Source organism: Sminthopsis crassicaudata, chromosome 3 (genome assembly GCF_048593235.1).
Source record: "Sminthopsis crassicaudata isolate SCR6 chromosome 3, ASM4859323v1, whole genome shotgun sequence".
Lineage (NCBI taxonomy): Eukaryota > Metazoa > Chordata > Mammalia > Dasyuromorphia > Dasyuridae > Sminthopsis > Sminthopsis crassicaudata.
In genome coordinates, this window is record NC_133619.1 from 69,733,730 (window position 1) to 69,758,382 (window position 24,653).

The 24,653-nt window shown below is 31.7% G+C and overlaps 1 protein-coding gene across 18 annotated transcripts in view; it reads left to right on the plus strand.

The window, feature by feature from the left end:
• The window catches only part of IKZF2 (IKAROS family zinc finger 2), a 187,524-nt gene that overhangs the window by 147,843 nt on the left and 15,028 nt on the right, over positions 1-24,653 (plus strand). The gene's annotated exons all lie outside the window — the stretch shown is intronic.

Here is a 24,653-nt window from a genome sequence, read left to right on the forward strand (position 1 = left end):
TCTTTGTTCTCAAAAAAACATGGCATCAGGGAGGTGATGCCATGAAGTAAAGTAAATTGGATTTAAGTGAGAGAGGGCTGCCTCATTTTGCCTTTCTGAGTCCTGTGATAAAATATAGATCTGGAGAATTAGACTGATTTTGCTTTAAGGCAGGGTCCTCAAGAAATAAATCTTGCCAGCATAGCCATTACATAAAAAAGAAGCAAATGGATTGTGTGCTGTGGACATGTTTAGTAGACCTAAAGGGTCTGAGCAAAAAGCACAGAACAGGGAGACTGGGGACCTCTCTGTGTGACCTTGGAAAGTCACTTAAATTTCTCTTTCTACTTTCTTCATCAGTAAAAATGATATTGACTTACTCTCAGTGTAATTATGAGAATATACTTCACCAAATTAAATATGCTTTTAAAAGTCAATCAAAGCCTTCAGAGTTCTCCTTGTTTCCTTCTTCCTTCTCTCCCTCTCTTTCTTCTTCCTTCCTTCCCTCCCTGCCTTCCTCCCTTCCTTTCTTTCTGCCTCTTCCCTCCCTTCCTTTCCTCCTTCTCTCCCTTTTTGCTTTTTTTTTTTTAATAAATAAGATGAGCTGCCCAAGTGAACAATATCAGCTGGAAATGTTGTTATTTGTGGCAAGTGAAATAAGAAAAAAAAATTATATGTTATATAAAACTTTAAGGCCTTTTTTATTTCAGAGAAATTGTTATAGTCAATCCAAGATAACTGTAAACCTCTTAGTGAAATAAGAGAGAGTTGCCACCATCTAGCTACCATATGGAGGGGGGAAAAGCCCTGGTGTTTCATCTTTAACTCAAGACACAGGTGACCATCTGAACAGGAGTTCAGCACTGCATCAGTGCTACTGATAAACATTAAAATGCTCTTCATCAGAAAATTTGCTGTTAAAAGCACAGTTGTATGAATTGTGTGAGTCTTTGGCTTTGTAACCACTGTCAATATATGGTCATGTATCTGTATCTTTTTCCGGCTTCATATATCATCATAAAAATAGAGAATGAGTACTTAATTCCAGTAATGCTAGGAAGGAAAAAAATATATAGCTCAGTGTTTTTTTTTAAACTAGTTTCAGCTTGTACTTGCAGAACTGAATGAATCCCATTTGCCTTTTAGCATGTACAGCCCCAACAAAGAAGTTAGAGGAAGAAAATTAATAAAGAATCCTGTCATGCTCATTTTATATACTCCTGTCCATCATGACACATTAAATTTTAATTTTAATGTAGAGACATGATGGAAGTGCTGTTTTTATCTAAAATGACAAGTGCTGTGGTTTGTAAAGTAATGCTTATATTACATTTTAAAGATTTTTTCCTGCTGTACTTGGCCTTTTAACATGAATGTAAGGGAATTACAATACTTTCACACTTTAATTTTGGGATGATCTGATGTCAGAAAAGTTCAATCAGCAAAAATGAAAGTTGAGGTAAAGAAAGGTAATATGCTTTGAATAAATTCTTTTCCTCTACTATCTGTTTTAAGCTGCTAAGCGCATTTCTAAAATATAACATTTTATATGAGGATGTAGTCAATGTAAGAAATCCTGAATTTCAAAATTTCAAGAAAAATTGCAGAAAAATTTCATCTTATAAAAATAAGAATAAAGAAAAGACTGATTGTTTTAAGTAGATTCACTTTAAAAAAAATAGTCACCATGGATTTCTTTTGGACATATTCACCTTTTTATTTAAAGTATTATTTGATTTGAATTACCAAAAATAATGTACTAACTTATATGGAAATAAGTCAGTAAATTATTTTTGGTAATTCAAATCAAATACAGAAATGTAGTTGTTGCATAAAATAGGATACATATTTTTGCCTCCTCTATCATATCCTGTAAAATGTTATTACTTTTAGTTTGTAGAGTTAGGATACTTTATTGTTACACTTTTAGAATACATTATTGTTATTTACTGCTCATGATATGCTCTTCTGATATAGACATGATACTTATAATTATGATAATGCCTATTTTACATGTGAAGCCAAAACATACTCAAGCTTCAAAGACTTGTTCTTTGATACTAGTTCGTTTCCTATTCATTGCTGAAATGTATATTTTCAAGATATGTGCTTGGTATATTGAGAGATTAGGTTTTTATAATCTTATTAACACTTTGAATATAAGCCCTGTTTGTATTGTTTCAAAAGAGTTTGAAATTTTTTTTGTTTTTTATGGTATCTTTTTTTCTTTATTTTCTTTATTTGGCTTTTTTTGTTATTCTACAATTCATCTCTCATTTTTATATGGTTTAACTTAATTCTAATTACTAACATTATAAACATCACCATTGTGATTCTTTTTGTTGGAATAAATGCACTCAGTGCATTGTTCAAGTATGTGTTTTGTTAGTATGTTGTTATGATCATAATTACTTAATAAATTTGTGAATTAAAGCCAATGCTATCTTCTCTTCCTCTTTCTTATTCCCCTTCGCAGTGCTAAAACTGTAATTGTTCCTATCCATGAGTAAAATGGTAATGCCTTGATTTAATTGAACAAAACCGTGGCAGAAAAATAAAGGATAAAATGTATGATTAAGCTGCTTAAGTTTATATTATATTTTATGGAGAAATATAACTTTATATTTAAATTCTAAATTTACAGAGACTGATTGGTGTAAAGACTGTAGAAATTTTAATGTATTTTATAACTAATAACATATCTCTATAGAAGGAAAACTATAAGCATAGTTGAAAGAGTAGTGATAAAGAAAGTCAGGAGACATGAATTCTAGTTCTTACTTCAAGCTCTAAACCAGGTGATAAGTTACAGTCTCTTAGAGATTTGGTTTCTTTATTTGTTAAGTTAGAGAATTGGATTAGGTGATACTTAAGGTACTATCCAGCTCAGAAAGTCTTCAGTGATGATGTCCTTCTAAATACTAAACTTATTTTAGTACTCAAATCTTAAAGAAATAGGAAAGACTGATTATAGTTACTAGAATATATATATTGTTTATATTGGGGTAAATCAAAATGTATGTAGGGCAATTTTCATTCATTAGACTCAATTGTTAGTAATAATTATAAAATGAGATATATTAATGTGAAAATTATAAAATTACATATGCAAAGTATTGATAGCTTTTTATTATGTGAGCCTGGCTCTTATTTTTGTTTGTTTCAGTCAGAAAAGCCTTTTTTTTTTTTTTTTTTTTTTTTGTAGTGCTTCAGGATTGTTCTCAAATCTGCTTGCAACTTCCTTCAAATTCTCCTTTATAAGCAAGCACCTCTAATGAATAAAAGCTTTGCTTTACCTTTGTAGATCCTTTCAGCCTAAGAGTAAAGTCAAAGACTTCACATATTTACTGTTGAACGGAGAAGAAATTTATTCACCCCTGGTACAAGCTAGTTCTAGCTATCTATTAGTTGCTTATAAACTAATCTTCATTAATTCCATAGTTACTTCTGTCCCAAGGCTGCCAAACCCAAAATTTCCTTGTGGACCTTTTAATTTGCCCGTTTTTCCTGTTACCAAAGGCGAAAAAAGCAGGAAACCCTTGCTCTGAAATTGTCTTTCTCCAGTCAAGGAACCTTTAATACTTGGAGCTAATCAATAGGTAATGCTAATGATTACATTTTAATTGGATGTTTAACCTCTAACTTCTCCTAAAATTCTTCTTAAATGGACTTTATCTTTTAATGTTTTTATAAGCATATTAAACATATTGGAACAAAGAAGATTTTTTAAAACAATATTATATAATGGTTTCCTTATAATTACCATGTTTATTGTCTAATACTTAAAGTCTGTTATTCCTTATTGTGATATTAATTCTTTGACTTCACTTATGATATGTATCTTGAAATTACCTCAATTTTTGGTGAAATGTTAATAAAATCTCATTTGACAAGCAAGATATTAGTGGGAGAAGAAAATCTTTATTAAATTTTCCCTAAATACTTTGTAATACTTGTTAAGAGTTCATGGTTTTTAGGAACTCTTTCTCAGTTTCTTTTTTCTATTTTATATTGTTGATTCAAATCAATTAAACTTTGACTGTTTTGGTTTAATAGACAATTTCAACATTAAATTTTTAATTTATTTTATCATATATAATTGCATTTGTTAATTAGGTTATTTTAAAATATCTTGACACTCATCAAATATGATTTGTTTTCAAATAACAAGACATTTTCATCACTCTTTTAAAAATATATTTTTTGCAAGTTGCCTCCATTTACATACAGATTCTTAGTATAAGTAATTTACAAATTGTTATTTTACTTTTTCTACAGATTTTTTCTGTTATGTTCTTTATGTGATAATAAGAACTTAATTTTTAATGTATTTCCTTGATTTATGCCATTTGTTATTTTCTTGAGATATACAGCTATGAGCTCCATGTGATTTTCTCATTTACCTAGAATGGTAATTCATTTCATTTTGACTTGACATATTTTCAATTCATTTCAACAAAAAAAAAAGTTTTACTTATATACTATGTGTAAAACATCATGGTACATACTTGAATATCAAAGAACAATTAACAAAAAAGATTCCCTGCCTTCAAATAGCTTTTATTCCACTATATACAACATGTAGACATAATTATAGAGAGATTTGAAGAAAGAGACAGAACACATTTTTGTTTTCATTAATAAGAATTTCTTTTTTATAGCAATCATGAATTTTTTGTTAGCACAAATTTATGCATATAGTGCTACCATCTGCTTTGTTAGAGTATAACAGTAACAAAATCAAAGAACATGGATGTTTATGGTAAAGATTGTAATTATTTTAAATGTAAAAAAAAAAACACCCAAGTGCTTGAAAATTAAGAAAAGTAAGTAGCTTGTATATTCTAAAAAGAAATACTAGATAAGCACACTAGCAGACAAGTCCACAAGATAAAAAACCCAAGATAGCTTTAAAATATGAAATGATATTCTAAGCCTTTATCTCAAGTTCACAATGTAAAAATTTTAATCAGATTTGAAAGTAGGAAATCCCAAAGTTGGGTATTTATTGGCCTGAGAATATAGGATATGTCACGTGCATTTTCATTCCATATGAAAAATATACATTTTCCTTTTCAAAACATTATTATGACAAAGTTATGGAATTGGGATTGGGAAAGTGATGTGGCTTATATCACTGATTCTTCTTATCTCTAAACTTGGATTTGACTCACAAAACTTAAAGCTTAAATATAAATATCTAATCTTATTTTTAAAATGTTTGGCTTTCCTCCACAATTTCAACAATATTACCTTGTAGATATTACCCTTGTTTTTTCCTCTTTCTTTTCCTCTGCCTTACTCTTAGAACTAGTAGTTGTTTAGCTAATAAAGAGGATGTTGGTAGGGATATTCCTATATGCTTGATTGTGCAGTTCCTTATTAACCTTTACCTTCCTATATGTTGTTGTTATTATGGTTGTTGTTTTCCATTTGCCATGAAATTTTCTCTCTGGGGTTCATGTCTTCTTCTTCTGATCATCTGTTGCCCCCAATAGCTCCAATTCTCCTTCCCTTTAGGTAGGGAAAATAGTCTTTCTAAATTCCAAATTCCTGAAGATTATTATCATTGTAAATGCCTTATATTATTTAGAATATGTCTTTCTCTCATGAAAATATTCTTTTGTGGTACTCTCTCTTAATACTAGTACAAGATTTCTCCATTTTCTCTGATCTTATTTCCTCCCTTTATATCCTTACCCATTTTCCTGCAGTCTTTCTTTTTTCCAATAAGTTGTTTTTCTTTCATTGTTAAACTTTGACTTGATTAGAGTACATCACACATTGCTGTTTATTCTTCTCTTTTCTTTTCTTATGTGTCCTCCCATTTTGTAGTTCAGTCCCACAAAAACCTTGGTTCACCTGTGGACAAAATTAGTCCATTATATTTCAGATCTATCTTTGTGTACAGAAGTTCTAAAAAGTTGTCATATAATTTCTTGGATTAAGATGTTCAGGTTTTTTGTTATCTTCTTCTGGTAGATTTATAACCCTTAAATTGTCTGTATGTATCATGCCTTCAGGATCAAAGTGTTTTTGTTTATATGAAGATTTTTTTGGTATGAATATTATTGATTTTGATTTTTTTCTAGGCTATCTTTAATTTCTATATATTTACATTCCAATCAATTATTCTATTTCATTTCTTTGATGAGATTTACCATTGTGAATTAATTATTTTTCTTTTGTCAAATTCTACAAAGACCACAAATTCTGTTTTCATAATTCTTATTTCTCTTTTAAACAATTTAGATTACATTCTGATGCAGTTTTGTGTTCTCTTGTGAATTGGCAAAGTTTTCTGCCTTATCAGATATTAATTCATTTTCTTTTGTCTTACCTTATTCATTTATGGAATCTTTTAGTTGATCTGGAAGCCATATCCCCTTATACTGCAATAATCTTTCCTATTTATCCTTATCTGTTTACACTAAGGGCTTTAACTGAATTTTCTCCCTTTTGAGAGCTTTGTTAATTTCTGTCTTGTTTCCTTATATTCCCCTTATGCTCATTTTCTGACTTTTCACTCTTTATTAAAGTTTCTATAGAGGCTAAATCTCAAAGCTACTAGATTTGAAAGCCATCTTTGCCTCTTTCCATTCAGGACAATTCACATTTCACCATCAATTTGTGCCCCAAATGAGTTCTGAGTTGATAGTCCTGGCCCCAGTTAGATGTTGAGCCCTACTGATTACTAAGGTCCTGACATACTTTAAATCTGACATTTTTCACATTAGTATGGGCATTATCATCTTGTAAATATTGTACCATGATTACACTATGCTCAAATAAAGGAAGAAAAAAAAAACCAAGCAGTTATTAAGTGCTTAATATATACCAGCTATTGTGCTAAACAGCTTTACAATATTGTTTCATTTGATCCTATCAATAATTGTAGAATGGATAGAGATGTGATATTATCAGCATTTTGTAGTTGAGTAAACTGAAGCAACAGAAATTAAGTGATTTAAATGAGGCCTGATTTGAATTCAGATCTTCTTGACCCTAAGTCTAGTACTCTATACATTTCACCTTGCTGTGGCCATTACAACAAAATATAGTACAAGTTTCTACTTTTTTGGCATTTATGCAAATTATATTTCATTATTCTATGTTGTCATTCATTCTTCTTTAGCAGCTTTCATAGCAAAAGGAGAGGAACTCCTTTTGGGACTCACATAACTTTGAATGTTATGTTTTCTTAAAAGTGAGATTGTTGATCATCCTTAATCTTTTTAATTTTCCAAAATATTAAGGATATTTTAATGATCAAAGACTGTTAGTTGAAAAGATTGAAAAATTACCAAATCATAAATAAGTTTTTGTCACTCAGCTAAATTCCATGAGGGAAGGAATCATGTGGTATCTAATTTTTTTGGTTCTCTCGTAGAACATAGTATATTGCTCTAAATGCAATGCATACTTGAAAAACTCACATTTATTATGTGTGTCAAGTTTGAAATCTAATAGTTACAAAACTTTTGAGAAGATTATCATTTGAAAACAAAGAAATTGTTCATTTAAAAAAGAACTAATCAATAAAACAAGTCTGAATATATATTCAGTTTATTAAATGCCTAGACTTTCCATCTCTGTAAAGGGATGGATTTGGAGTGATTTTTGTAGTCTTTGAAGCAAAATTTCCTTGTAAAATTTGTAACCTATTTGTATTTTTTGCAAATTATAATTTTTGATCAGCTATCAATTTTAGATGTGCAAAATTTGCTGAGTTTAAAAGATTTACATTCAGTATTTGTGATTTCTGGTTCATATCCATTATTAAAACTTTGTTTTTAGCTTTGTCAGAAATTCTTAAGATCCATGATTCTTAAGTAAATAGAAGGTAAAACTTTCAGAAGCCATTTATTCCAGTTGTACCAGATTCCTGGCCACTATTCACAAGTAATTTACAGAACCCCCAAATGTTTAAAATGTCATTAGAAAATGTTTAACAAAATAAATAACAATAAAATACAATGAAGATAGTGGTAATTTGTGATTTTCTAAATCAATGTATATCTAACAGGGATCCTGGATTGTAGGTTTGAATTACTCTGGAGAGATATATGCATACAGACATACATATCTATACAAACATACATGGAAATAGATACATGCACATATAGGTATGCATACATGTATATATGGTTGTAGTTTATTTCTAAAGCCCTGTGTGGGCATTATTATACTACCTGGCTTTGTGATATTTTCAATGTTTAGCATCTTTGGTGTTTCCCCCCCATTTCTTGATATCCAATCTGATTTAAATACATCATGTCCTCACTAGGAGTACTAGACAATAAGACCTCCATATTCCTCTTTAGTGAACGACTATCACATCTCTTTTGGATTTTAATTTTCTTAAAGATGGGGGTTAAGTTTTCCTCCTTTCAAAATGGTGCAGAGTTTTACATGTAGTAGCAATAAATACTGAATGACTATCTAATGTGATTCTTCTTTAATAATGTACTAATTTACCTATGTGACATCAATAGGGTATTTACATTGAAGTTTGTTTTCCTCTCTAATAGTGATAATGGATTGGAGATAATTTGTGTTGCTTTCTAGATCAGTCCCTCTGTCATCAATTTTCATGCTTTTAGACTGATTCTTATTTGTATCTTCTAAACAGACAAAGCTAACTTACTTGAGTCATAAAGAGGCTGAACATGAAACTTTGGCTAACCAATACTATGTTCCTTCACATTGAGCTAACCAAACATTTATTCTTTCTAAGCTAAATAATATCAATTTATTTACTCTTTTCTTTAGATCCTATTCTCTAACCATTTCATATTGGAGTTTTGGTTGCTATAGTACACATATTTTCTTTTCTTTAAATTCCTTTTCTAGCTTACTACATTTTTGGATGTTGTGAAGTGCCAGACTGAATAATAACATATAAACATGAATGTTTTGAGTAGCCTTGGATGGAATGGCTTTATTATTTACTATGACTGTGACACTAGATGAGGTATTTCCATATTCAACCCTAGTTTGCAAAATGTAAACTTGTACAGTTTGTGGCTGGATTAGGTGATCAAAAATATCCCTTCAGATTTAAATACTGTGATTCTAGGCATGTGGTGACTACTGTACAATTTATTTATTAGAATGAATTTAATAAATTATTTTTGTGGTATTATCTTTAAAGTAACATTACATAGTTAATACTTTGTTTCTGATCTTTCCACAATTCTTTTTCATTTAATATAATATTTGTGATTTTTAAAAAATTGACATCTGAATCTGATTGATTAGAGTTTTAAGCCCTTTTTACCTAATTTTTATTGTTTGATAAATTTGATAAGACTACTAACTTATGCCATTGTATTACTTACATGTTAAGTAGTATCCAGCCTTAAAGAATACTAGTTGATGTGTAGTCCCAAAGTAATATTTCACCATTTTTCTGTACTCACAGCTTAGCATGGAGCCTGAAATGTAGCAAAAACTTAAAAAAATGATTCCTTACTAACTGACTGGCAAGTCTCCTAGCAGTGTGATTCTGGTAATTTTTCCTGGTTAAATGATTTGTGGTATATAATGTTGATATAGATGGAAATAGCAGCTATTTTGCCCTTATTTTAGTTTTTTAAATAAATTTTACCACTTTCTAGTATTCAAGTAGTTGCTGGATTAGATTGATTCTAGTATAACACAAAAACAACAGAATAAAAAATTTTCTTCTCTGGAGAAAATTTGCTGTTTTCTTAAGCCTAGTTCCAGGACTGATTAGTTTTGTGACCATAGGCAAGTTACTGAATTTTCTAAGCTGTGAAAAAATATATTATAAAAATGATGATAGCGGTGTTGGCGGTGGCGGCAGCAGGGATGGTGGTGGTGATGGTGGTGGTGGTAGTAATATTGAGGAATGTGGCATTTGTCTATAGCACCTTAAGGTCTGAAATCTACTCTATACATTCTTATTTTATTCCAACCTCACTAGACCTCTGTTAAATAAGAAGGCATTACCAACTTAATTATATTTATTTTACAGATGAATGAACTAAAAAAGCTATATGTCACATAGCTTGTAAATGTCAGAGATAGAATTTATACCTATGTCTTCCTAACACCAGCAGCTAGCATGCTATCCAATACTATATTGCCTCAAGATAGATAATAATTATTACTTACCTTACAGGATTGTTATGAGGAGAGCACTTTGAAAATCATAAAACATTATGTAAGTGTGAGGTTATACTCTTTAACTTCTTGTTAATTATACTTTTTAGGGCTTATAAAGCACTTTTTCCTTGAAACTACCTCCTCTTCCAGAGGAGTAAATATAATTATAATAATATGCATGGCTCATTCACCTTTAGTATAATGTCAATCAGTTAACAAACAATGATTAGGTCCTGTATCATGTACTGTGTTAGACACTGAGAGGAAAGAGGAAAGCTAGTTTTAAAAAAAAAAGGACTTGGAATATTTCTTAATGCCAGCTAGAAAATAGTTTTCAAAAGCAGTTTTAGTTTAGATTAATATAGATGTGATTTGCCTTCTTTGTTGAATATATGATACATATTATAGTTTTCAGTATTCTTACTTGAGATATAGGGAAGGATAAGAATATTGATTCACCAGAAATACTGTTTTCCTCAATATGTTTGCTCTTAATTCTAAAGTGATTACCTCAGTCAGATTATTGAATACTTCATATATCTGACTTATTTTTTTTCATTGTGGAAATTTCTGTCATTGATATAGATCACAAAGTCTCTATGACTTAGAATATGGTCTATTCACAGAAGTTGCACAGATTAGAATATAACAGAGAACCTACAAGAGTGAATTAGATCTTTACATGAGACTGAAATGAGATTTCAATTCAGACCAAGAGAGAGATGACTTGAATCACCCAAGAAATTATCTCTCTGAAGTTTTTAGGGAAGTTAGTTGTAAATAAGAGCCATATTGGGGAAACAGCTTTTCCTATGTCCTAACTTCCAAAATTTTCTATATCACTACCTAACCTTAGTTAAATGTCTGAAGCCACATGCATTTGTTCCTAAAAGCTGTGGCATCAGCTCCATCCCTTACATAGGTATATAACATTGCTTCAACATTCTCTTAGTTAATGTGGAACCTCATCACCTTCCATATTCCAGGAGCAGCCAACAAGAATTGCAGCAACCTACAAAATTCATTAGGGGGAAAATGAAAATAGAGGAAAATGTATGATGTACCATAATCAAATCAATGGTAAAGAATGAAGGAAAAATAGTTCCTGTAGTCTCTTGGAAATAAATGAAGAAAGTATTTATTAAGCACTTATGATGTGTAAAGCACTGTCCTAATCAAAAGAATACAAACAAAATTAAAGTAGTTTCTCTTTTCAAGGACAAAAGGGAGTTTTGAGCTGAGAGTTAAATGGAAAGGTCCCATGCTCCTTAAGAATGTAGTGCAAATGTGTACTAGTTCCTGATTTTGAATGATTTGACAGGGGGAAAAAAGGGCTACAGAAGAATGGATGAAGGGGCAATTTGGAAGAATTGAAATAGGAGAAAGAAAGAGGAAAATCTTGATTCATTGGTGAAGGAGATCCCTTGAAAGAATAATCACAGGGAAAGAGAGAAATAGTCTGTTACAGGAGATGGACACCTTACAGTGAGTAAAAACATGCAAGGATTTGTCCTCAGAGAGACAACAATTTCCAAGAGAATGTTGTATCTGCAGGGGAAGCAGAGCTGATAGGGAACACTGATAATCAGAAGGGTAAGAGGCATGGGCTCTTAGAGAAGAAATCACTGAAAATGGTAAATGAAATGATCATGGGAAGTTCTTGGGGGGAGAAATAGACTGCAAAATCAGAGACAAAAGAAAATCTCTACCATGAAGCCTTAGTTATATGACCTATGCAGAAATTGACACTACTAAAACAACAGAAATAAAAGGAGAGAGCCAACTGACAAGGCACTAATATAGAACTTGTTTAGATGAAACTCAAAATGGATACTTTTGAAAGCTTTAATCCCATGTGCAATAGAGACTAAAGAAGGAATAAATAAGTATAAGGACAATGTACCAAAAAATAAAAGTTTAATATATACAGAAAAAATAAGATAATAAATAAATTAATGAAATGAATGAATGAAAAATGCATGGAAAAAACTTCTTTTAGAAGTTGAAAGACAGGAAAGGAAGGAGGTTTTTACTTAAGTTCTTAACTGAAAAAGAAGAAAGGTAGAGAATTACATAATGTTCATTTGAACATTGAATTGAAACAAATTCTGTGGAAGTATTATCACTTCTTTCTGAAATGTAAAAGAGAACACTATAAAGAAGACAGCAAATGAACAGAATTTTTTAAAATTATGATGGATGAAGTTGGTGGGGGAATGAAACACATTCCATTTATGAGAGATAGCCAAGTCATTTGGAAAGATCAGTAGTCCATGCTAGTTGAAATATAAATTTCAAGAACAGTATAAGATAAGGCAAGGAAAAGTAGGTTGGAACCGACTTGTGAAAGTTCTTGAAAAATAAGCTGAGATATTTGAACTTCATTTGTTGAGCAGTAGAAAGTCACTGAAAGTTTTTCAGTGAGAGCATGATGTTATTAATAGCTCCATATTAAGATGAGTTGTGTCACTCCTATATTCCCTATTCCTCCCTTCTGTCATTGCTTCAGCATGCTATGCAGGATTTCTCAACAATATCATCCATTTTCTGATGCACTTGAAAGAAGAAATATAACAAGAGACCTGTAGACCTTTTAAAACATGGACATTACTGGAACTTATAAGCCCTTTTTGAATATAAATATAGGCCCTTTTATAGCCTTTTTAGAATGCTGAAGTTACTGGAAGCTATATTATTGTCTGTTTTATATGAATATTTTAACACAAAAGAGTTAATGTAGCACTTGACTAGTAGATTATGACAGGCAGCTTTTTAAGAAGATAATATTTTTAAAACCATTTATTAACAGAACTATTGATGTTTTCTATATTATTTAGCAGCTATAATAGTATTAAAATAATCTAGGGCTAGCTTACTAATGAACACCAGTGGCTCAGCTTGTAGTGACTCAGAAGTCAGTCCATGTGTGTCTCACTGCTTGCCTTGTAATAACCCTATATTGAGTATAGTAAAATTTGTCCTGGAGGCTTTCCATGAGAAGGAACTGTTTTCACCTGATCTGTAGCACTGGCATCTGACCAACTCACTGTTTGATCTCCCAAGTGTGAACTTTCCCCACCCTCTGCCCCTCCTTCCTTCCTGGAGGCGGCTGGTGGAGGTGGATTACACTGAGCATTACACAAGCAGTGTCGGTTGCACACATGATTTGCATAACTGTGCTGTGTTGGTTTCACACACATCGTGTACTCTGGAGTCAGTATCTTCGGTCTTTTCCTGTGCTCAGTGCAATAGAAACTGCGGGAGGGAAGACTAACAGCTTCATTTCTGCTCATATTTTAGGTCAGACAGTAAAATAACTTTTTTCTTATTCTCAACAAAGGAATCATCTTTTTTGCACACATACACATACACACACACACACACAGAGACAGAGAGAGAGAAAGAGAGAGAGAGACAGAGACAGAGACAGAAGAAAGAGACAGAGAGAGAAAGTATATGTGTAGCTGTTTCAGAAGTAAGATCACTGTCTCAAAAGGGGGAAAAATTTCTACCAGGAATTAAAAGTCTCTAGTTTCTGACTTGTACTTACTTTAACATAGTCTTTTCAATATGTCAATCAGATCAGATATAAACTAGGATCTTGATTCTATATTCCCATAACAAGGTGTTCAAAAGCAAAAGACTCTTTATTCTTTAAAGTACTTTTAGTGACACTGCTTTTGCCAGCTCTATTAATTCAAATGTTTGGGAGATTTCTGAAGTTACACATGCTCTGCTGGCATGAGCATAGGCAGCTCCCAGTTACTCCCACTTATTTCTTTGTTTAATATCTTCTTTCTGAGCATCATTTTCCTCATCTATAAAGTGAGGAAATTGAACTACATAATGTCTAAAAAGCCATTCTAAGTCTGAGTCCTGTGATTCTATTTGAAAAATCTTCCACTTTTCCTTTCCAGAAAGCTGAGTCGGCAGGTTTGGCATGCTTGGAACTCCATGGCCTAGTGGTAAGGCTGAATGCCAGGTTCATTACTCACTCAGTACAAGAAGAGCACGTCACATTTTTTTGGTTGTTGTTAAAGCTAACCTCCACCCTTTTCCTTTATTTTCCCTATTTGATCCATGTAAATGAGTCAAATAAACCTGTTCATCCACAGCCTGTACTATCTTGCCAGATCTTGGAAGTTTCCCATATGTCAAGGGGAAAAAATTAGGACAGATAAGAAAATAAAACTAAATATTATTTATCTGCATTTATCCGCAAGTAAAAAAGTAATTAGACCATAATTATCACCTTTTAAAATATTGTGAATTTAATGCTGTAATGATGGTAGTAAAGAAGTAACATACTTATAGTAATATCATTTTATTTCAGAAGTTGCCTAGTGTTTGACAAATATTTAATAAAAGTTTCAAATCAAATATACTTGCCTGAGTAGAAGTATGTTCTCCCATGATTACTCAGGTTTGAAATCTATTTTAGCAATACATGATCTTGGGTATATCTGGTGGTTTTATCTGTCCTTAAGTATAAAGCCCTTTTTAAGTCCTCTATAGCACTTCATCTTCCACTTCAAAAACCAAGCCCCGTGCCTGAAATGCATTCCCTATTCACCCACCTTTACCTCTCATAGGCCCTCATTTTCTTCACAATTCATCTTAATAATCATTTGTACATGAAACACTTCACAATTGATAGTACTCTCCCAATACTTTGCATATATTTCATATGTGTGTGTATCTTATAGTAAATATTCTGTACTCTAATAACCAGAATGAAGTAGCACTGGGATATGGAAGGGAGGAGGTAGAATAAGACTGGGAAAGAACTCATGTAGAGGTGGGATTGTAGTTGAATCTTGAAGGATGCTTGGGAAGCCAGTGGACATAAATGGTATGGAGACAAGAAAGCAGATATTCTAGAACTTAAAGAATATGCATTGGGAAAAGTAAAATATAAGAAGATAGGAAGGAGACAAGTTATAAAGGGCTTGCCAAACAGTAGTATATTTTTGTCTTAGGGATAATAGGGAAACATTGGAGTCTATTTAGTAGGTAAATGATGTGGTCAGACTTGAAGCATTTGCATCAAGGGTCTGTATGCAGAGTAGAGGCAGGTGGACATATTGAGACATATTGTGAAAGTAGAAACAAAAAAATTTAACAATAGATTGGATATGTGGAAAGGAGTCTAAGATGATACAAAGATTTTAAGTGTTGGTGGCTAAGCAAATGATGCTGTACTTGGCAGTAAGAAGAGAGGACTAGTTCTGTTTTGACTATCTTACTCACGGTTCTCAAACTACGGCCCGCGGGCCACATGAGGCCCGCTGAGGACACTTATGTGGCCTGCCAGGTTATGGCAAATGGGATGAGGGTGGAGACAGAGTGTGAGCTTTTGTTTTTACTGTAGTCTGGCCTCCAACAGTCTGAGGGACAGTGAACTGAACCCTATTTGAGCTTTGAGGACCACTGACTTACGTTTCGAGGTGCTTACAAGATACATAGTTCAAGATGTCTAAAAAGCAATGGTGATGTGAGACTAGATCTCAAGAAAGAGGTTATGATTGGATATGTAGTGAGAATCCTCTGCAGAGAGTTAAATATTGAATTATCACCAAGAGAGACAGTATAGAAAAAGAAAAGATGACTCAGATAAAGTCTTGGGAATACACAGATTTAGTGTGGATGAAGAACCAGCAAAGGAGACTGAGGAGCAGTAGTCAAGTTAGAGAACCAGTAGAAAGTAGCATCATAATGACTTAAACAATTAAAAATATCTAATAGAAGAAAATAATTAAAATTGTCAGAGGTTGTAGTTAAGCCAAGAAAGGTGAGGATTGAGAAAAGCCCTTTTAGATTTGGCCACTGAAATCATTGGTAATTTTGGAGTGAGTTCAATGATCAGGTTGGAAGCCACATTGCATTAGGTTTAGAATCAAGTCAAAAGAGCAGAAATATAAGCATCGCTTATGGACATCTTTCTCAAACAGTTTATTTGGGAAGGGGAGAAGAGATATAGAATCAGAGCTACCTGAGATGGTACAATCAACTAAAGACTTTTTAAGGTTGGGAAAAGCATTGTTTTGTAGAGTAATAGAAAAGAAGCCAGTAATTAAGGAGAACTTGAATAGTAAACAGTGAGAGAGTCAGGATGATAGTGAGGTCTAGAGAAGAATGAATGAGTTTAGATTAAGTGTTTGCCTTGCAAAGGAAAAGACAAAAGAGAGAAAATAGGTGGCTGGTATGAGATAAAGAAGAGAGAGTTATTAGGGAATAGACTTAGTTTTTTTCAATGAATTATGAGATGAGATCCTCAGATGAGGAGAGTAGAGAAAGAAGGTTAGAGGTTCATTAATGATGAAATTCACTGTAATCTAACCTCCTTGGAGTAAAGGTTTCTCACTTTTGTGCTTTATATAAGACCTGAAACATAGGTGCTTAATAAGTTATTTGTTGTGCTTGTTTGTTGTTCAGTCTTTCTTTTAGCTGTGTCTAACTCTTTGTGACACCATTTGGGGTTTCATTGGCAAAGGTACTGGAATGGGTTTGTCTTTTATTCTCTAGCTCATTTTACAGATGAGGAAAGTGAGTTAAAAAGGGCTAAGGGAGTTGTACAGGGTCATACAGCTCGTAAATGTCTAAAGCTAGATTTGAATTCAGGAAGGCAAGTCTTCCTGACTCCAGGACCAACATTCTATGCACTGCTTATACAGCCAGGATATGGTTGGTTTGAATAATTCTTGAACATGGTAAGAAATCAAATAGGTTTAGTAGGGAGTATGAGAAGAAAGGTAAAGGGGACAAAATTATTCCTAGAATAGTATGTATTCATAATAGTCTAAAGATTCCACATTCTCTTGTGTATGTTATTTGATCATTATCATTTCAAAGTAAACCTATTATGAGAAGAATTTTCGATAACATCCCAGATATAAAACGAGGGGGGAAAGCAAGCAAGTTCTTATCACAAGGAAAGTTAAGTTTGGAGTAATGGTAATGTTGGTTTTTGTGTCTCATTTTCTCAGATAAAGGTCCCTGAAGAGCTCTTGGCCTAATTGTTATTTTTATTGGTCCAGAAATTAGCACTCTTACTTGGCAAAATACCAAAGACAGGGGAAAATCTATGCTTGATTATTACATATAGGCATATATTTTTGTATGGCAGAATTATGGAAATAACCACCATCATGTATTTTAAATGATAATGCAATGTTTTGAGGATATTTCCTGGCTAGATTTTCTTTCTTTCTTATTCGCTTTTTATAGAACTATCCTTGTTCTTAACTCCTTAACTTCTCTTAACTTCTAGTGCTAACTTAGAAGACAGGGTTCTGGTCTTCAAGTAATTTAGATTAATCCCCTATGTTATTATTTATATTGAAATTTTCCTCTCATTTTTACAATGGAACACTCCTTTAGGGGAATCACACATAACATGAGTGTATCTAATGGTTTGAATTTTGGACAATCATCTGAAGGGTTTTCCCCTCCTGTTGAATATATATGCCCCATTTTTACCCTATTGCCCTGGTTGCAGTTTTTGTATACATTTTCACTGCAAAATTTTGGCCTTTTATAGATTTCTGCTGGATTTTTTTTTTTTATTGACTGTCCATTTTGCGTAGAGCTGACCTTATCTTTCAAGTGCTATGGAGGAAGTATCCTCAAACCAACACTGACACCCAGGGCCTATTTTGCAGGACTTGGGGATTATTTCCCATGGAGAAACCTCGCTGGGAGCTTCCTCTACAAAATATTAGGGATTTTCCCCTGTCTTCTCCTCCCTCCAATTAGAATTGAAAAAGCAGGGGCATTATACCAAGAAATTCCAAGAGTTCTAGAACATTAGAGCAGGATAAAAGTTTAGATTGACAATTTGTTCCAAAGCCCTCATTATAGATAAGGCATTCTGGCCCAGAAAAGTGAAATATTTTAGGTTATACAAAATTGTAAATGGAAAAGTAATGATTTGAATCTAAATATTTTGTCTTTTAAGCATAATTAACTTTCTACTATACTACTTTGGAAAGATAGGAAAAAGTAAAACTTCTGTAAGAACTGCAAATGAATAACCCAACTATAAAAAAGGGAAGAATTCTTCTAAATATGAATTCCCTTTTCTATCACCTTTCAAACAACAAAGCAAAACATTTGTAACACATTTTGAAAATAAACTTTTATTTTTACTCCTAACTTTCTAGTTCACATTTGGTCTTGGGATATTTGCTATATTTTAACTCTACACCTTGTTTATAAGTGACCCTATAATTGAGATCTCTAACATTTATGAACTATCTTAAACATTTCAAATTTTTCAAAAACAAGAGTTAAACATAATTTATTAAGTTTTAACTTTTTTGCCTATACCTTAGAATGTAATAATCATTGAAGACTTTTTCTCTTGAAATCACCGCAACTCCATGCATTAGTATTGAAATTTTGGGGATTCTGATAATAATTTTTATCCTCAGAGTTTCCAAGGATTTTGATTCAGTTTATCTGGTAGATCTTATTTGGTGGAATTTTAGTTCTTTATATTTAACCTCATCCATAGCAAAGGAACAAAATGGATTTAATCATCAGCAATTTCTTTATAATTTGATCAAGCAATCTTTCTTTTCTTTGGCATTTCATTTAGGGCCATCTATAGAATTAAAACAGAAGAAACTTGTTTTTTATTCTTATATTTAGACCATGTATATTATAGGAGGCATGTGATGAATAACATATTTTCATTTTCTTTTTTATCAAGGCTTAGAAATTCTATTTTAAAATATGGTTAAAAAGCATCAGTATTAATTAGTAACCTAATGTTTTAACATTCCTGATTGCAAATGATCAAGAAAGGAAAAAAATGTTGATTGCACAGTGTGTTAGTCCTAATCTGTCTTCACCTTTACAATTCTATAAACAATTGGCAGATAAAAGCAGATGTCACGACTGTTGTTTTGTGCCATGTAGGTATTTTTAGAAGAAGTTGCATGAAAAAAATGAACTAAGGATAATAAAAGAGATTTAAAATTTGTTCTGCTATTGATTTTATTAAATAACATGTCATATGTATGTCTATATGTCCATATGTGTATGTAGCATGGATATATGTGTGTATGTGTGTGTGTGTGTATTCTGAATGAAATGCCCTAAAAATTGCATGGAGAAAATTTTATTATCATTCATGGTTTAGGGGTTATTTTTCTTTATTAGTTTCAATAGAAAAAGTCATAAGATTTTTCCAATATATATGGGACTAACACAAAGATGTTTTCTGTTCCTAAAGAAGATTTTATGGATTATGCATAAAATGTTCTTAGTTGTATAGCTTTATAATTCTTCTAATTCTTCTGTAAGACAACCATTTGAAGTGAATATAAGGGATGTCTTTTTCACATTTTAAAAACAGAAAGTTACTAGTCCTCCCCCTCTAAAAAGTAAAAGTGCTGAATTTATTTCAGAAACTTTCAAACTCCGTCCATTGTTTAGGCCATTAAAATACTCTTATTATAGATGTGAAAGAGAGTAGGACTCTGTTCAAAAGATTAGTGTCTTCCTATCCCAGAGCTGTCTGTTGTTGACTAATTCTGTCTGTCTAAAGCATTTGACCTCAGTTTTCCCAATATCAAATGAGACTAGCATAGGTAGCATATATAGTCCACTACAACTTTAACAATTCTGCATCACAAATGATTTCTGTTGTATGATATTTGTACTTTCCATGATTTTTTTTCATTTTTGACTTTAAAATTCAAAAGTAGGTTAAATTCAGTTTTAAACAATATTAAGTGCCTACAATATACATAGGATTAGGTTCTTTGGGATACAAAAATTAAAGAGTCCCTTCTCTGAAGAAATTTATATTCTACTAAATATATATACCAATATAAGTTAATACAAAAGTGGTTTGTGGAGGAAGTTTGATAAGGATAAACAGCTGAGAAGGAATCAGAAAAGAGATGACATTTGAGTTGATTTCTATTTGGCGAATATAAAGAACACAAGCAAAAAAAAAAGTGACTTGTTCAGCTTAACCTAGTGTCTGGAACATAGTATTTTAAATGCTTATTGATTCCTCATAGGAAGGAGATGTGATATGAGGGTCAGGGAACAGCTGGTAGTCCAGTTTGAATGGAGCAGAGAGTTCATAAAAGGAAAAGATGTGAAATGTCTAGAAAGGTAAATTATGCTCAGATTATGAAGGTTGTCGAACTAACAATAAAAATACCTGAAAGTTTTGTTTTTGTTGTTGTTTTTCTCAGCATGGAAATAACATGGTCCAATTTGTCATAAAGTCTATGAGGTTAAAAAAAAAAAAATCTTTGCAGTGGAGGGGAAGAGAAGGAGGAGAGGAGGAGAAAGTGAGCCCAACTCTCATCAAAACTGGCTGAAAGAAGAAACAACATACATATTCAGTAGGGTATAGAAATCTATCTATCCTGCAGGCAAATAAGAGGGGAATGGGATATGGGAAGGGAGGAGGGTAATAAAAGAGAGTGCATGTTGGGGGAGGGAGTGGTCAATATTAAAACACTTTTGAGGAGGGACAGAGTGAAAAGAGAGAGAGAATAAATAGGGGAAAATAATTAACAATAGTAATTGTATAAAGAATTTCAAAGCAAGTTTCTCTGATAAGGCCTCACTTCTCAAACATAGAGGGAACTGAGTCAAATTTATAAAAAATAAGAGCCATGCCCCAGTAGATAAATGATCAAAAGATATGATCTGTGCTCCAAAAGCTATAAATTCATGCATATCCTTTGTCCTAACGATATCACTACTTGGTATGAATAGCAAAAGAGTTTTTTAAAAAAGGAAAATAACATATATACCAAAAATATTCATAGTAACTCTCAGGACAAAAAAAAATTGGAAATTGAGGGTAAGGCCATCAATTGGGTAATGGCTTAATAAAGTGTGGTGTGTGCTTATGATGGAATATTATTGTTCTATGGGAAATGATGAGTAGGATGCTTTCAGGGGGAAAAAAAACCTGGAAAGTCCTCCATGAACTCAGAAATAGTGAAATGTATGCAAAATAATAGCAATGTTCTTGGATGATCAGCTATGAATTATTTTGCTATTCTCAATAGTACAATGATCCATGAATACTCTGAAGGACTTATGATGAAAAATTCTATCCATACCCAAAGAAGTAAATGATTGTGTCTGAATATAGATTGAAGCATTCTCTTTCACTCTTCCTGTTTTAACTTAATTTTTCTGGAAGGCTTTTATTTTCTTTAGGGTGGGAGATTTATGTTTGTTTTTATAACAACTTGAATTTTATGGAAATGTTTTGCATAATAAGGAAAAGAATCTAGAACTCAAAAATTTTAAAAAACAAATGTAACAATAATTTTTGTTTGGAATGTAACTGAGGAAAAATATTAAATAAATAAAATAAAATGAGGGAAAAATTCTATGAGGAAAATAGAGTAGGGAGGAAAAAAGCTTGGAAGCTGGAAGCCCAGTTAGGAGATGATTTTAAAAAATCTGAGGACAAATGAAGTTCAATGGTTTCTGTTAAAGTTGAGAAATGGGAATGAAGGTCAGAAATGTAATAAAAGTGTAACTGCTAAGACCAAGCAACTGATTTGATAAAAAGGGAAGGGGGAGCAGAATCTAAATTACTTTGAATATCACTTTTGGCACTGTTTCCATAGTTTATTCTTTCTGTATGTGTAACTAGTCCACTTACTTGTGGTTCCTATTGTTTCCATTTTTTAAATGACTATTTAGGTAAGACCATATATAGAGTATGTGTGACAATGACCATAATTGTTTAAATTGCTTATGGGGCTTTCTCCTATCTTAATGATCTTATCCTATTACTATTTTAATATGTCTTCTTAGAATTAAGTTAAATAATTTCTAGAAACTGTTTTGAAGGCTCCCAAATTAGTCTGGTATTGAAACTTTGAAAAGTAGGTTATCAAGTAAGTATCTATTACTTAAGTGAATTAAAGTTGCAATGTGTATGTGTATAATTTGTTATAGCCTACATTAATTAAACTTATTTTTTCCACATTAAAGAAATAAGAATTGGAATGTGTTTGTATTATATTAGTCACATGGCAAAATAAGCTTTTCTCCAAAGAAATTAGATAATTTAGAGAAAGAATTGTGTCATTAAGATTTCTCTCTTTATAGTGTACTATCTTAAGTTATTAAGAGATAGACTCTAAGTGGAAAAGCCTAAGTCATTAGGAGATAGAAGTAATTATGGGAACTGGTTTGATCTTTGTAAACAGAGTTAGTAAAAATTGTCAGCTTATTTGGAGGAGAAAGAGGACAAGTGGACAAGTACTTAATCCATTCATCTGTAACCTTGCTTAAAAACAGTCCTTGGCTTAACAGTAACATACCAGCTTCTCTTAAGAGAGAATTTTACTTTTCCTTCCATAGTTGTGCTCTGTTCTTCCTTCCCACCCTTATCGGAATTTTCCAAGTGAAGAGTAGTATCTATAAAATGACATCTTTTTTCTCTTCTGGCTTTTTTCTTTTCTCATGTACTCTAGGATCTGGTTGAATAATTCAAGCTCTGAGCTAATAGTATATTGTTTGGCACTTCTCTACTTAGTGCAAATGTAGTTGAACCAATAGCATTTATATTTAGCTTTTTTTGGTAAGACATTTTTTTTAAAGTAGAAATTGTTACTTTGAAAGGTATTATTTGTTATAAAAGCTCTTTCAAACCCTCCCCACTTCCAACATAAAAAAGACGTAGCTGGCAGAATGTAGAAAAGGGATTCAATTGAAATTTTGTTAAGTGAAATATCTTGAGCTATATTAGTATTTGTTAGTAATGAACTGTTTCTGGACATATAAAAGATGTGAGAACAGCCAGTGCAATTGATAGAACGCTTAATTGAAGAATAGAGTTTTCTACTGAAATTAGGCAATTTTTTGCTTTATCTGACACACATAATTATCTTTTTTTTAATAAAGGCTAGTAATAGATTGAGTTTATTCTAAGTCTTTGTGAAATTAAAATAATAACAATATAAGAAGTTTATGATTCATTCAGGTATGCAAGTAATATTTTAAGAAAAACTAACAATGATTTCATAGATAGTATCAGAGTAGGAACAGAAGCCTTGATTCTGTTATCTTCCAACTGAAAACTACTTTAGGTGACAATCTGACAAGACTTGGCCTTTCCCCTCTATAAAAAGTGGAGGTTCATGCTCTCTCTGAGACCCCATAAACATAAGGAGTGTTCTACCTGATTGACTCTGAGATAATAAAAATAGCAGACAGAATGGTTTAAATCTAATCTCTGGTTCTTATCACATATTATCTTGGAATAAGTCACTTGGTCTCTGTTTTCTTACCTAATTAAGTTGAGAAATTATTGTCTTCACTTTTTTTTGTACTTGATTTGAATGTTTATAATAGTCGGTACAGTTTAATCACAGATACTCTTTGAACAATGAGCTATCGCTCTATATAATGTTCTCTTAATTTCATTTCATTCTTCATTATTTTATACAAGGCTTCCTATGTTTTTCTAAAATCAACCTGCCCATAATTTTTTATAGCACAAGAGTATTCCATCATAGTCATATACCACAATTCATTTAGTCATTCTCCAATTTATGGGCATCTCCCAATTTCCAATTCTTTTCTTACCACCACAAAGAAAACTGCTATAAATATTTTAAAATATGTAAATTATTTTCCTTTTTCCTTGGATCACCTTGAAACCAACATAATAGTAATATTGCTTTATTGTTTTATAACTGGACATAATTCCAGATTATTCTCCCAAATAAGTTCACCATTTGTTTATTATTTTAAACTATCTGAAAAAGTGTCATTTTAAACAAAAACATACATAAGACTCATAATCTATAATTTGTGCTACAGAGATAAATAAAAAATATCCTAGGGCATAGAAACTTTTACTACAGACAGTTCTAAGAAATTTTAAAAATTAAATAGCATTTTCATAATACTTATAATACATAATAATTTTATATGTGAAATATGTTAATGTATGTAATATGTTTACACAATATATAATATCTATATCATCATAACTTATAGATTATTAGAATAATAACTTTAGAAATTTTCTTAAATTTTTCTTTTAGCTTACAAAAACATTTCCCCCCAATTTTATTTCTTTAAAATTTTTTCCTTCTACTTATAAAAAATGGGAACTTATTTTACAGATTATGACCTGTTTAAGTCTGAATGGAGTAATTAATTTATTTACAGGTTAAAACATATATACTGACAAAACCCAAAAATTTGTTGTTTAGAAATTCAAAAGGTAATCAAGAGTCTCTGATGTACTAATTTTTTTTCAACCAGCACTATGTGATTTTACTCTTCCAGGGGAAAAAAGACAACCTATAAACTATAAACTTCAATAGAGATGTTTAAATATCTCATCTGGGCCTTGAATAGAAGAGAATGATTCTGTTTAAAGAAATATTCTGAACTACAGTTAGGATTGGTATAATAGGAAAAATTTTGTAATAGAAATGCTATTATGTGCTTTTTAGGTGATTGAGTAGTAATTTTTTGAAGAATAATAAGGATTATTATACACACAAAAGGCAGGTAAAATGATCAATAGA